The sequence below is a fragment of the Chiloscyllium plagiosum genome, chromosome 35 (genome assembly GCF_004010195.1).
Source record: "Chiloscyllium plagiosum isolate BGI_BamShark_2017 chromosome 35, ASM401019v2, whole genome shotgun sequence".
NCBI classification, from domain to species: Eukaryota; Metazoa; Chordata; class Chondrichthyes; order Orectolobiformes; family Hemiscylliidae; genus Chiloscyllium; species Chiloscyllium plagiosum.
In genome coordinates, this window is record NC_057744.1 from 29,253,055 (window position 1) to 29,268,687 (window position 15,633).

Sequence of the window (15,633 nt, forward strand, 5' to 3'; positions counted from 1 at the left end):
TTCTCTCTCTCTCTCTCCTGCACTGTCCTCACCATGTGCTTCCTTTGTCTGCTCTTCTCCCTTTTAAACTGCTGTTGTTTTGACTTTTTTTTTCCAAAGTTCCAAAACAATGCAACAGCATATAAAACAGTAATTGCTGCTCCTGGAATTCAAGGAAATCACCTCCAGCACCTAAAATACCTCAAAAAAAGGAGCAGCTCTTACAGCCAGAAATTTTTCCCGTCCTCCATCTTGGATTACCCAGAATCCTATATAGAAATGCGTTGGTCTGATGCAAAATGAATTTCATAAAATCATTGCAGTCCTACCAAATCTCAATAGACTATAGGCCATTGATGGAAAATTATCAGACTTGGGGACCAACTGAGACCTCAGCACAGTTTTCGTAAGGGAGGAAGAGGAAAACAATGCCAGGAAATTTCCAGTGGTGGTTTAGGCAAATACAGCCCTCAGCTCAATCTCTGGATTAAACAGGTTGCAATTTAAGTGTGTTTAAATAGACTCAAGGGGCAGTATTTAATGGTCTACTCCTAAGGCAGCTAAAATGGTGAGAGTGGCATTTCATTGGGCGAGTGGAGACTCTGCTATCTTCCCAACTCTCCCTCGATGAAATCTGAGCTGATCAGTCTGGCTCATGGACAAACCCCTGTACTACCCCCAACTCAGCCCCTTCAATGGGAAATCAGTGTGCATCACCTGCCAGTGAGGCAGCTGGGGCCCTGCTATATGAGCAACTTGAACAGTTGGAGTTCTTTTTTGGCTCCCAAGGTAGGTCCCACTGTTGAAGGCTTTCACCTTTCATTGGCAATGAGAGGAGGTTTATATTGTGCTGACAGATGTTGCTCAGGGTTTTATTTCATATGTCGGTGAGATGGAAATCTGTGTCTCTTCCATTAGTTGTGTCCTGTAATGGTTAACTGTGCTGTCTGATTCTGTAGGAGAAACTGAGGACTGCAGATGCTGGAGATCAGAGTCAAAAAGGATGGTGCTGGAAAAGCACAGCCGGTCAGGCAGCATCTGGGGAGCAGGAGAGTCAATGTTTCGGGCATAAGCCCTGACCAGCTGTGCTATTTCAGTGCCATCCTTTTCAACTCTGATTCTGTGGAGTTTCCGCACACTTTTGCACATAGGATTGCACAAAACACTGTTGCGACTATATCTCTCATGAGTACAGACTGTTCCATTCCCTCTCCAAAGTCTCTTGCACAGGTCTGCTGATGCAGCTGTTACTGTTGTAGTTCATTATCACATTATTATCACCATTTTCAACATACAACAGAAGGCGCCCCAGCTGAGAGGCTTCGCCCAGCCTTTACCCCCATCATCCCCTATTGCCCACGCACCATGTTCCCCACCTCACTATCACACTCCTAGGCCCCTCTGGCCTTTGCGTGGGTCCATTGCCAGCCATAACCATCATTCCATTGGCATTGCCAAGCAATGCATGAATTCAAGCTCCTAATTGGCTGGCAAATCTCGGCAAGGGCAGGATTTCCACCCGGGGTCCTTGAACTCAAGGAAGGCCTGCCAGTGCCCAGTTAAATGCCTGTTTGGCACCTTTTCATGACTCTTCCCCCTATCCCTTGCCCAACCCACTCTCGCCAAGGAAATGACCTGGGTCTCACAGGCTCTCCAGCCAATGGGCGAGAGCTCTATTACCTCCCTTAAATACTGCCCATAAGAGTTATTACAGGACAGTTGAAGCTTAATCACTCATCAAACCTGTATTGGCTATCTTTAGAACATTCGAATTCATTACATTTCCTGGTATAGTCATTATTAATCTTATTATTGAGTGAGTTGCTCCTAAGCTGATTTTGTAGACCCCATTCCAAGATCAGAAGACAATACCAATATCAGGAAATAGTCACTAACACCAAAAAACTTTTCCTTTATACATCAATCAGTCCCAAACACTTCCTTCATCTCACATCTCTCAACCTCTTTACTTCAGACATGTCAATTTTCTTCTCTGTCCAAATCTGTAGTTTGAGTCGATGAACTTGCTTGCTTGCTCCATAACTCAAATGTCCTTTGTGTGAATCAGCTGTACTTAATTGGCTATCTTATTTCTGACCTCCAAACATTAATTTTTGTCCTTTAGTGTGTGAGTCCTTAACTGTAGTGAATAACTCATCAATTCCCGTTGTACACTGAAGTTTTGTCAACTGGCCCCATGGTATTCTTTCTTCAACCCTGCCACCACCATCTCTCCCCCCCATAAAGGAAATGAACCAATATTCCTTACCTTCCTCATAAATCCAGTCAGAACTTGACAAAGTAGTTCATCAGCAGTCGGGAGCACACCAAGGAGAACATGTGGGCAACCCATCAGAAACAATAACCAGGTCCAACTGTGGCTGACAGGAGCTCTGTAGAGGAAACAATAACAGCTTTGTCCATGCACAGAATGGGGCCTTACCACCATGACAATAGTGAGAGACAGCCAACAAAGCTAAACATATGGGCTCTGTTTATTTTCAGTCAGAAACTGAGGACGGGCTTACTGGTTGCTAAATTGAGAGAGAGTGTCTTTACTAAGGCTGTTGCCAATATGCAGAATACAGTGGCTGCTCAGTGTTCGCTATCCTCCGTCTCTCACAAACATTTCGAGTCTCTTAATTGTGACTTACATTTATGTGCATATGCATGTATGCATACATTGACACATATGCACAAAAACGTAGGCAAAACGTTTGACCCCATTAAGGTGTGCAAAACATTAATCACCAAATTTAATTCAAACAAACCTTTTTTTTCCAAGTAGCTGATGTGGCTCTTCTGCAGGGACTGCACAGCTTTAGCTGGTGACGTGATCACCACAAGACAAATGCTTATAAGAATTCTATCTATAGTAATGGGTACAAGGCAATAAAAGGAGAAATTTGCAATACCCCTGTCAATCAGATTCTACAAGCTATGAGGAAAACTAAACAGTGTGCTTGAATTGCACTTTGAAACATTGTACATCAATTTGCAGAATCAGAACCACAGAATTGTTATGGTGTAGCAGGAGGCCATTCAGCCCATTATGTCTTTGCTGGCTTTTTCAGCATTTTGATTCAGTGCCATTCTCCTGCTTTTTTTCCCCTATAAGGCTGCATATCATTTCTATCTAAATAATCATCTAATTTCCTCTTGAATACTGCATTTGAATCTGCCACATTTCCAGCCAGCAAATTTCATCCCTGAAACAGATGGCACCTGTTTGCTTCCTGTTCCCTCGACCAAAAAAAAGAGATCGCAAGTTATTCTCTTTATTATTTGCCCCTTCTCCATTCCCCCCACCCAACCGTTTCTGAAAACATTAACGTGGATATGGCTATGACTTAGATTCTTTCTAAGGCATGAATTAACAGTAACTGAGCAGTCACGCACTTAGTACCAACATAAAACGTTCACAAACGTATTGGGGATCATTTCTGGTGATTCTATCCTTTACTTGGTGAAAATCAAACTCTATGGATTATTGCCAGATCACAGAGCTGGATAACAAATAAATTTATCAGGAATTACATTCAGGAAGAAAGATTAAGTATTAAGTGTTCTGATTCCATTTTGCAAAGTGGGACTTCAAGTTAATTTATTTGAAGATTTCAAGATTACAATAAGTTAGTCAAGACATATGTTCTGGTCAGTTGACCAAAATAATTATTTCATTTCATCCACGAAATGGCTATCTAATTGGGAGACAGCCTTCAGAATTCTGATCCATTGAGCTACCTACTTGCTGAACCTTCCCATAGGAACAACCTTAGTTTCCAATTTAGATGTTGACATACCCAGTTTCAATATGTTAATAGTTAACATTAAAGCGTATTCTAAAAATGTATTATGACACCAGGAAACAGGATGGGAAATGCATATACAAAGGCTTTAATAATATGTATGGCCAGATGGAGAGATTCTGGCCACTTTGATCTCGTTAGATTGTTGACTATGGTGAAAGGAGGTGGGGGTAGGGTTTGGCAGGGAAGTAAATTCCAAAGGAAACACAAGTTAAGCATTCTGGATGAAGAGTAAGTATTTCTTTCTCACTGAAAGATAATAGATATATGCAATGGGTCAACATGGAAAACCATTGGAGTGAATGGTGGAAGAGAGTTTCAGAGGCAATCAAATATGTTTCAAGAGAGACAAGATTGGCAAGGAGAAGGGTAAATGGGATTAAGGTCAAACTATGTCTGCTGTGTCGAACTTTGCTTTGAAAAGGTTTAAAAAAGATGTGAGGGACAACGTTTTTACACAGAGAGTGGTTCATGAAATGAACTTCCAGAGGAAGTGGTGAATGCAGATGCAATTGCAATGTTTAATAGACATTTGGATGAGTACATGAAGAAGAAATGCTTGGAGAGGTATGAGCTGAGTGCAGGCAGGTGGGACTAGTTTACTTTGGGTATATGGTCGGCATGGATTGTTTGACCTGTATGGTCTGTTTCTGTGCTGTATGAATCTGTGACTTTATAAATTATATTCTGTTTTAGAAGGAGAAAAATGTTTGTTCCCAAGAAACAGAGGGAGGCCAATTTGCCCTTCGAGCCAGATCCCCCATTCACACAGAGTGTGGTTGACCAGTGGCATATTTACTTTCACCCCTTATCTTTTTGTAACCTCAATTAACAAAGATTTCAGGATTAAGATCAGAAATTGATCTTATCATCTGTCATTTGTGAAACAATTACGATTGTCTAGCACCTTTTGTGTGCAGGAGTATTTCATAATTTTATCCTAAAAAGAATCAGAGAGGAAGAATCCCTACAGTATGGAAATAGCCCTGCAGCCCAACAAGTCCACATCGAACCTCCAAAGACGACCCTACCCAGACCAATTCCCCTACATTTATCCCTGACTAATGCACCTAACTTACACATCCCTGAACACTATTGGCAATTTTGTACATCTGCACATCTTGTGTAATTTGTCCATGCAATTTAAGCATCCTACCAAGGAATCATTCTGATATATCTGCATTGCACTCTTTCCAAGGCCAATATAATTTCTGAAAGTTATCTGGCCTGGAAATGCTCACACAGTGGTGTGATCTAACCTGATGAAGAGCATGTGCCCGAAACATCGATTCCCGTGGTTTAACCATGGCCTTGTATAGCTGAAGTGTGACTTCTTCCTCTTGTAGATGTGAAGCACCATTTTGTTAGCCTTTTTGTTTGTTTTCTGTACTTGTTCATGACATTTTAATGATCTTTGCACACAGACGCTCCATGTTATTGGACTCAACCATTCCTAATATTTTGTTACAATCTACAAAGTACTCTCTACTTTCCTATTTAGGTTCCTACTTTTACCTACATTTCCAAAATGGTGCCACGTCAACAACATTTATGCCTCTATCTGCACTAATCCCAATGCTGACTACCTTTGTAAACTTGGATATATTTCTGTAGTTCTCACAATATGGATTTTTCTGCTCTTATTGTTGGTCTGTGTTTCTCAGATTTGAAAACTTTATTTTAAGTGGGAGACCAAGATGGCTGCCTTACTAGGTTCCTTACTAAAGAAGTTTTAGGACTTGATTGAACTGCCACAACCTGGGCCTTTGTGTGCAGCAACTCACCAACGAGGTCTGAGACAACCAATGTCATGGTTTCTGAAAAATGATGCATCCCAGTTAGGAAATCTCTTCTGAATAACCTCAGGACCTAGAGACTTCTTCAGACGAAGACATCCTTTGTCCTTTCAAGACCGTGCGGCAGCTTAAATTCACAGTTCCAATCAGATAGCTCTCAGCAGTCACTATCTGTGCAATTTTAGTGTTCATTCTTAAAAAGAGAAGGAAGTTCCAGAAAATTCCATGTTAATAATGGTTCATGTTTTATAAGTTATGAATATGATAAGATTCCACAACAGATGTTTATGGGACACCACCAGATACCTCCCGCTAATTCAACTACCCTCCCATTATCACTTCTTTCTGTCTCCTAACACTCAGCCAATGCCCAGACAAGACACCAATTTGCTATAAGTTTCATGGGTTTCAGCCTTAAATATCTGTTGCTTTTGGGACATTTTATTGTCTGCCTTTTGGAAGTCCATATAAATAACATCCATTGACATTCTCTTGTCATTCTGAGATGGAAACAAACAGTAAAATTGTCAAATGATACATATTGGCACAAATTATCATGTATGTTTCAAAATGGAGGTACAGCACAACAACTGCATTCAAAGTATTACTGTTTTTATTTACTGTTTCTTTTCCCTCTGTGAATACATTAGTTATCTCTTCAAAAATTCAATTAGGTTTCGGTCTGACAAATTCATGCTGGCTTCCTCTGCTCTGAAAATGTTCAAGGTGTTTAGACCCCTATCCTTAATTATAGACTCAATAATAATTTCCTCACAACAGATGTTCAGCTGACTGGTCCATAATTTCCTGGTTTCCCTCTGTCATCTTTTTTAAATAGTACAGGGATGAATGTGAACGTTAATCTGTGGGAGCTAAAAGCCATGTTTTGTAAGTGCTTATACTCGATGGCAGATACTTAATTGTGGGAAGTGCAGCCACTGGAAACCTTTATCATACTTACAGGATATTCTTATGCAATTACCTTGTGTTGCATTTGTGTTTGTTATTAGTTAAAATTCCTGGAGCTGTGGAGTCTGTCCCTGAACACATTCCTTGGAGGTGCCTGTATACATTGCCACCATGGCAACAGGAATGCCTTACGTGATCATTTTATAACAAAGATTTGTAACCATTTCTTTTACAGACATTGACCTTGAGAATTTATGAAATCTGATTCACCTCACGGTGTTGCATCTAAAATGGCCACTGCTATTTCAAGATGCGTTCCGATGCCTGAATTTGGAGGAGTGGCTTAGCACATCAGTACATCAATTCACCACACAATATGCAATCTGTTAAGTCCTTGGACTACAATCACTGTTATCTTATAGGTATGCATATCAGCCTCTTTAATGTAGTCATGTCCTGCAAAAACGAATCTGTTTTAGGGTGTTTGATTGAGAGGGAAGAGATCATAAGAAGACAAATGGGCCATTGAACTGCTTGACTGCTTGAGGCTGTTCTGTGACATTCAGTTAGACCCTGGCTGACCTGTACTTTAACTGAGTTCATCCTCCTTCATCAATATTCCTTAACAAAACTCTAATAGTCTCAGTTCCGAAAGTCCTATTTGGTCCCCATCCATGGCCTTTTGGGAAAAAGAATTACAGGTTCGGGTTTCCATGATGTGGAGAACCCTCTGACTTTATTCAGATAAAGTATTGTAAGATCCTCAATATCTACCTGGATCAATGGACAAGACAGGTAAGGCCTCAGCTGAACATCTCAACCAAAGGACGACATCTCTAACAATGGATTACTCCCTCAGTAATGGGCTCAAGTGTGAACAAATACAATTCCTAGTTTTGAATGTCCCCTCCTGAAACTTTGAGTGCTCAGGTCATAATGCATACCATAGCCCTGCCTAAGATCAGCCGATCATCCAGGTCTATAGCTCAAGACATAACCAAATGAACCTTTGAAGAGCCTGAAAACATAGCAGCCAGTGAACATCTATGTTAAAGGTCTCAATAAACTGAAGGCATTATTGGTACTAATTCAGTAACCAAAATATGCCATTTAGAAAGGTGAGCTATTGAACTGAGTCAGTAATGCCCCTCTATGTCCATCTTGGCTCAGCCTGCTGCAGCCTCTGAATCAAAAGGTCACATGTTACAGCCGCACTACAGAACTGAGGCAACACTCCAGTGAAGTATAAAGAAATCTGGAACTGTTGGAGGTGTCACCTGATGAAATATTAAACTGTGGTATCACCTACCCTCTCAGGTGAACAGATAAGATCTTATGGTACAACTCAAAGAAGAGAAGTGCCATCCTCCGAGTATCCAATGGAACATTTGTCCTTTATTCTATGCTGCCAAACAGATTATCTGGCCAAGTCTCTCATTGCTGTTCCACAGGCTTTGTTCTGAGCAAATTGGTCACCACATTACAAAGCTTTTGTTATGTTAAGAGGTTGTATAAGGTACTAGTGATACAAATTCTTTCTTTCTCTCTTTCTGTTTGACTAACTCTCTAATTAAGACAATGACAAAAACTTGCACTGATACATTTAACACAGTGATGTACTGTGGAACTTTACACAGATGGAAGGTAACCTGGGATTGCCTAATAGCAGAAAATGATTAAGGGAGACGACTGAAGAGAAAATCAAAGGGGTACAGGCAGAGGGTTTAAAAAATGCAACTCTAAGTATCCCATATGCCTTAAACATCCTGCATCAGTATGTGTAATACTTGAAAAGGAAGGAGCCTTCCCATTTGGGGGAGGGGCAGGAGAAGGCACAAGAAGTAACTCAAGAGGCAGCCAGATGTGAGAGTGACACTGTTTGCATTGTTTAAGAGCAGGAAGCCTGTAAGCTTTCTTGGTTAGAATCACAGGAAGGGACTGTGGAGACAGGGATGCTGCACAGGAGGGGAGGGCAGTCTCTTGATGAGTTACTGTGTGCAACTCTGGGGTCTGGCAGTCACCAGTGACCACCACCTCCTGGCCTGTCACTCACTGCATTCAGATCAGAAAAAAAGAAAGTTTGTTTGCTCAATCTCAAGGGCAGTTTCTGGCTGTTTGAGAGTTTCAATCTAATTCGAACCGTGGAAATGTTGGACGATCTAAAAAGAAATACTTCTTTTGGATTTGGCATTGATTCAATTTCAGTTCATTTCAACGTTCAACATTTATAGATACTCAAATGATCTGTCTGAATCATCACCTTCCATTTGTAGCTAAGTGAAACATGTTCTGATGTTTGAACTGCTGTTTGCTGAAATTGCAGCTTTTGCACTACATTGATTTGCAATCTAGCAGTCAATTCCAAACAGTTTCTCAACTGCTGTGAAGGAGTCAGCCTAGAAAGGACACTCACTATTAATCAAAGTGTCAACCCAGAGTGGCACTACATCTACATTGAATTGAAAGGTGTGGATGAACTCTGCTATCTAGACTCAACGGTCTGTTCGACATCACTTTCTAAAACACAACCACTTCCACACAGAAGGACAAGGGTAGCAGACAAATGAAAACCTCACAATCTGCAAGTTCCCCTCCAAGCCACTTACCATCCTGACTTGGAAATTTATCAGCATTCCTTCAGTGTCTTTGGGTCAAAATCCTGGAATTCCCTCTAAGGGCATTGTGGGTCTACTTCCAGCATATGAACTGCAGCGTTTCAGAGTGGCAGCACACCCCCACCATCTCAAGGGAAACTAGTGTTATGGACCAGGGTAGACACTTTCAAAATATTTTAAGCAGGTAACTTTTCTATTTTCTTTTAGACAGACGTGAAGTGGATATTCCAGGAGTGATGCAACTGGTCAAACCACTAAGCTTTAAACAAAACAGAATTTATTGAAACACTATGTATGTAACATGAACAAAGGAAAACAGAATTTAGAATAACAACTTATTTGATAGCCCAATTGACTCTATCGCAACTTAACAACAGAGCTGTACCAATCCCTGCACATTCCACAAACACACCCCTTGGCAAAAGGTAAATTCAAACGCAGGTTCTTACAGGCAAGAGAGATTTCAGAGAGAAAGTTTAGGCAAGACCTCTGTTGAAGCATGGAACCTCTTTTCACTGTGGCTGTTTCTCAAGACTCCCAACAGTTTTTGACTGCTTACTAAAAACAGACCAAACTGGAAAAACAACCTGAACTTGGAGAACTGGCCACTCCCCTGCCCTTGCTTTCAAGTTGCCATTTCCAGACAAATTGGAACCTCTGCCTTTACCACCCCTCTCGAAAAAAGCCAAAGACAACATAACCTTGTTAATGGGGCATCATCATCACACTAGGGGCAGGCAATAAATGCTAGCCAAGCCAGTGATGCCCACATCCCAGGAGTAAATAACAAAAAAGTGAAATGATCCCAAATAAGACAAGATAAATTTGCATTGGTACAACTGCATCATTTACAAAACTGCAAGCTGGATACTGGAATGACTCAAAACTCTCAATAACTATATGACTAAGATTCCAAAAGGTCTACATACTACATCCTGTTGTGTGGTGTGGAACCCTTGACTACATATCAGAAGCAGGGATGCAGATTAAGTTCATTGCATGCATATTTCTTGAGAAAGATCCTTGCGATCCATTGGTAACATAGAGTCCCTAACACAGCATTGCTGAAGCTTTCTCAGTATCATGGCAATGGTCATATGACCTCAGCTCTGACGGCAAGGCCATGTCATTTGGAATGAATTGTGGTCACTGGCAGAAAGATGCATTTTATGACAAGTTTGATGCTGACGGTAGATCTGTTGTCTGGACAAAAATAAGACATATGGAATCTGATAGGTAAGGTGTCATTACATGCAAGATTGACTTTAAAAATCAGGAACAGTCTTCACATGATTGAAGCTTTCATGCTGAAGTGTCCACACTAAAGCTTGGAATTTGTTTCCAAGATTTCCACAGAAAAATGTAGCCACCCCCATTCAAAGATTGATGACCTATAATGCCCTCACTAAATAATAATGACTTGCTCAGATTGAATTAACTGCCAGGTCTGAAGACTCAAAACAGATAGGCAGCAGATTTAAATTAATAGCAATGCCAAAGAAGAGAATAAGCATTTGATTCCAAGTTTTCCTTCTCTCTCGAAGGTTCTGAGTCCAGAAGGTAATTTGACAAAGGGTTCATGTATCTGTGTTGACACTGGATGTCTGGAGGGCATTCTACCCTGAAGGGGAACTGCAATTGGGCCAAATCCTGTTCTCACATTCATTTTTTTCAGCAGGAGGGCATTTATTATTAGTCAAGACTGGAAACAGTGGTTAATCTTTTTCCCACAGCCCACAGACACAGAGGCAGGCCAATATTTATCCTTCAACTAACACCTCAAAAAACATTTATCTAGGCATTATCACATTGCTGTTGTGTAAGTTTTCTTCATGTTCCCACCTTCCCAACATTACAGCAGTGATCACTGCACTTAGCTATAAAGAGCTTAGGGAGGTCCTGGGGTTGTGAAAGTTGCAATGTACGTACGAGTCTTTCATTTTTGTTCACTGACATCACCCACTGGCATTCCAAGTCCATAATCTGTCACAAAATATTTTGAGATGGAGAATAAGAGATGACATCTATTTCTTTACTTAGCTTTTCGGTCCCCACTTTCTCCAAACATTTCCCAGTTGCAGATGAATGCCCAGCCCATAAGCCCACCACCCACACTTTCAGACCCTCATCCAAGTCTGTGGTCCATTCACTAGCTGTTGACTGGTTCCACACTCCCCGTGCAAAGGTGTTGCAGCAAAAAAATATATAATTATTTGGACAAGCTACTGGCTAGGGAGCACTGACAGTTGTTTCTTAGCTTGACTGATTCAGTCTTTTTTTCTGAATCAGCTTGTTAGTTCCTGTGTGGGCAGCATTTTAAAGCGCAGTCATTAAAATCTATTTCTGTTTCCTATTTCACTCTCAACTGCTATTGCTGCTGAGTATTCTTCCAGTGGGGAAAGGCAAAATAATGCCTGGGAGTCATTCAAACACATTAGTATACTGATCATGAACTATTGATAATGAGTTCACATTATTCCTAACTGTAGTGGCACAGACCAGCTTGTCCTATCCCAAAGATAAGCAAACCCTAAGTTTTTCAGATCCAGAGAATGGGTCTGTCCACGTCAGGGTTAAAGGTGCAGTACAAAGACTGAAGGTAGTGGAGAAAGAGCAGAGTTCAGATCTGGAAATAAATCAAAAGATTTACTGCTTTTTACCAATTATTTCAGATTGGTGAAAACTACAATGATATGTAAATTTTGAAAGAATTTTTAGTTCTAGTATCTATGGAACATGATGAGTGATTATTTGAAAGGGCACAGTAAAAAATAGATTTTGCATCCGTTTGGTGCTTTTTATAGCCTCAAGATGTCTCAATGTATTTCACAGTAAATTGAGCACTTTTGAAGCATTGCCACAGATGTACTTCAGGGAACAGTGCAGCCAATTGACTCATAGACAGATCCCACAATCAATAATGAGAGTAATAATTGAATTGATTTTTTTTGTAGTTGAATGATATATGTTGGTTTGGGGATCAGGGTAGGTCCTCTGCTCTTCTGAAAAATTGCACCACAAGATAGTTTACATGCAACAAGGAGAATTGGCATGTTTGTGTTTGCAGGATAGCATCTCTGATAGTGCAGCATTCCCTCAAGGACAGGACTGACGTGTTAACTGAGATTATATATTTGCGTCTCAGAATATAGCGTTGAACTGTGTCCGTCAGTCACCAGGATGAAAATGCTATCATTAATCCAAGACTGACACCAGAGTAGATTGTCCAAGGTCTTCCATTCCCAAAACATTTATTTTATGAGTTTTGATTAAAGGTTATTGACCTGAAATGTTTACTCTATTTCTCGTTCCACAAGGTCACCTGACCTGCTGCATAGTTCCACCATTTTCCATTTTGATTTCCGCATCCACAGCATTTTCTTTTTGTTTCATATTTACTGTTGGTTCAGAGTGACATGGTGGCTGTAGCCTTGGTGATGATAACCTAATATTGATGGTACATATTCAATTGATCCGTGCCATCATATATCACAATCTTTTACTTGTTGAATATGATCTATTACGGGCTGTCCCAATGCCAATTAACTATCATTACATCGAACACTCTGGCATTTTATTTGGTGGCTCTCTGATTACAGTATGTATGGTAAGTACTGGTGATAATGAAAATGTTGCTTGCAGGATGTATGGATTTTGTGAGCTGACTAGGAATGTCTAGCAACCACTGAACAATCATCTTCAGATGTAACTGTTTCTCTTAATATTTGCCCATCAGTGAAATTGGATTTGACATGATCATTCTTGATTTCATGAGAGTATTCATGAGCAAATATTTGAAAGGATTCAATGATGGATTAAAGGTTTTGTCCAAATCAATACCCTCTCTACACTGACTGGTCTTCAATTCTATCCCTCACCACACGAAATCAAAGATCCTCACATTTGTATCTCTGGAGTACAAGTAGTTGCCTGGTGGATAGTGGGTCCCTGAGATACACTCCCCTGTGATGGGAGAGGTTTCCGTGGTTTCCCTGGCCATGACCCATTTGCAGGCTCGTCACCCTGGCAAGGTCTTATGCTGAGATAAAGAAGGCATTGACATGAATATAACTCAAGTAAAAGCAACATATTGCAGATGCTGAAGATCTGAAATAAGAACAGGAATTGCTGGAGAAACTTAGCAGATTTGACAGTATTTGCGGAGAGACAATCTTTCTAATCCTATGTGATGCTTCTTCAGATTATAACTGCAGGTTTCGAGAGGATGCCACAGTGTTCTTCCTCACTGTCTTTAGGGTCTTTGAACTGCTGATGTAAACACCAGCCATGGGTGGAGGTGGAGGTGGGTAAAAAAATCCACTCAAAGTACATTAACAAAAAAAACTATAATTTCTCTCTGCCTCTCTGGATTTTGGATCTTTGCCTAGCACTAAACCAGTGTCAAGTTTATTTGAGCACCCCTCCACTTTGGCATCCAATAAGTTTAAAAGGTATTTAGATGGGTATATGAATTAGAAGGTTTAGAAGCGTATGGGCCAAGTGCTGGCAGGTCGGACTAGATTGGGTTGGGATATCTGGTCAGCATGGACGGGTTGGACTGAAGGGTCTGTTTCTGTGCTGTACATCTCTATGACTCTATGAGTCTATGAGAGTTTGAGGAAAAGAGTCAGGCAACGTCTATTGCTGTTTCATGTCTATTGGGTGGTACGTGTATGGAATGAGCTGCCAGAGGATGTGGTGGAGGCTGGTATAATTGTAACATTTAAGAGGCATTTGGATGGGAATAAGAATAGGAAGGGCTTGGAGGGATATTGGCCGGGTGCTGGAAGGTGGGATTAGATTGGGTTGGGATATCTGGTCGGCATGGACAGGTTGGACCGAAGAGTCTGTTTCCATGCAGTACATCTCTATGACTCTATATGCTGGCCCTGTCATAGACCCAGTGTCAAATGGGGAGGAACCCCCTGAAAATCCTAAGACAAAATAAAGAGGGAGAGATCTGATGCAATGGATCTCCACCTCCTTTTCCTTTTTTTCCATCTAGGGGCTGTAAAGGCATATAAAATACAAGCTTGATTCCCTTAAATCGTTAAGTTCAGCGGCTGTATAATTCTAATGTGGAGTAAATGTAATTGCATGCATGTGACATTGTGATATTTTTCAAGATCTACTTTGCCCAGTTGTCATCTAATCCCTTCTGACAGGTCAAAGGCAAAGATTTCAGGCTGGTGGAAAGCAATCTAGAAATTATCATTCGGAGTACTCAGTTTTCTCATACTCAGGGTAATAGTCAAATGCCTTCGGCATGGGTTACTGCAGGACTGCTGGATTTTCTACCTGCTCAAAGTTGATAGCAATTATGAGGCTTGCTCATCACCAGCAGTTTAATACAGGTCTGGAGTGAGGGATTTTGGAAAAGGTGGGATCCTGTTAGAAAACAACTCACCCACCTTGGTTAGGGTTAGGGTTAGGATTAGGGTTAGGGTTAGGGTTAGGGTTAGGGTTAAGGTTAGGGTTAGGATTACCACCCTGAGATGTGTAGTGGCTGGTCACTGTAAGCTGAAGCCCTTCCTCCTTGCAGACTCTCATTGTTTTCATTAGCAAATCCACCTCATGGCTTGGCTCTGGGTCACATGTGTGGCCCAGAGGAAGTCCTTCAATTAGATGTGTAGGTGTTCTCAATCATGAAGGAGAACTGCTTGGACATCTGTCTTGCATATTGTATCTTGGGGAATGTATTGTGACAGAGCCTGGAAGCTGTGTGAGGCAGATGTGACTGGTCTTACCACATACGCAGTGCCACGCTGCAGTACAGACGGTCATTGTTCTGTGAGATGACCTACATGGGAGTTGACAGTGAACATCTGAGTGTTTGACTCCTCCACCAGGCAGACCAACTTCCACTGTCATGTAGGAGGAAATAGAATACTTCCAAATAGAAGCAACATCACATGAGAAGCAAAGCTGCTGACATTGTGATATCCTGCAACCTGTGACATACTGAGGAATGTCCTTCCTTCTTTCTGACTTGGACACAGTCAAATTCTATTCCACGTCAGCTGTCTCTACATAAAGCACACAAAAATGTCAATGTATACTTTTGAAATGTTTACTTACTAGTATTCATTTTCATTGGTATTTATTTATTGCTATGGCACAGACAGAATTCCCTTCACTTCCTGTGAGCAGTATGTTGTCTAAGTAAGAGGAGCATTTATTATTACCCTCAGAGTATGGAATCAAATTAAGTAATTTCAGTGACCAGTTTAGTGAATTCAGAGCAAAGAAGGCTATTTAAAGTCAGCCCTGACTTTAAAGCATAGCATCTCACACACGTGCTCCCATATGTCACACACACACACACAAACACACACGTTACATGTTACTGGTTTAGGGTAAATGGCAAGCTAGCTTTTTTGAATGAAGTTGATGCTCTGAAATTGGAATGAGGGTCTTGCAGAGTGAAGGATTCTCTGCAGGTTTTGAAATCTCCTGCAGTCAAATTTCTAAGGTGAACTTTACTTGACTCAGGCTGAATGAGCCCTTTTCTCTGGAATCTCCTAC

The 15,633-nt window shown here is 41.0% G+C and overlaps 1 protein-coding gene and 1 long non-coding RNA gene across 5 annotated transcripts in view; one reads left to right on the top strand and one right to left on the bottom strand.

Moving 5' to 3' along the window:
• The window catches only part of LOC122540720, a 28,741-nt gene extending 25,931 nt beyond the window's left edge, over positions 1-2,810 (bottom strand). Inside the window, exons 1-2 of the long non-coding RNA XR_006309390.1 lie at positions 2,751-2,810; positions 2,249-2,372 (exon numbers count right to left, since the gene is read on the bottom strand). This is a non-coding gene — a long non-coding RNA (uncharacterized LOC122540720). The remainder of the gene's footprint in view (positions 1-2,248; positions 2,373-2,750) is intronic.
• Positions 1-15,633, top strand: part of robo3 (roundabout, axon guidance receptor, homolog 3 (Drosophila)) — a 561,002-nt gene that overhangs the window by 129,384 nt on the left and 415,985 nt on the right. The window lies entirely within an intron of this gene.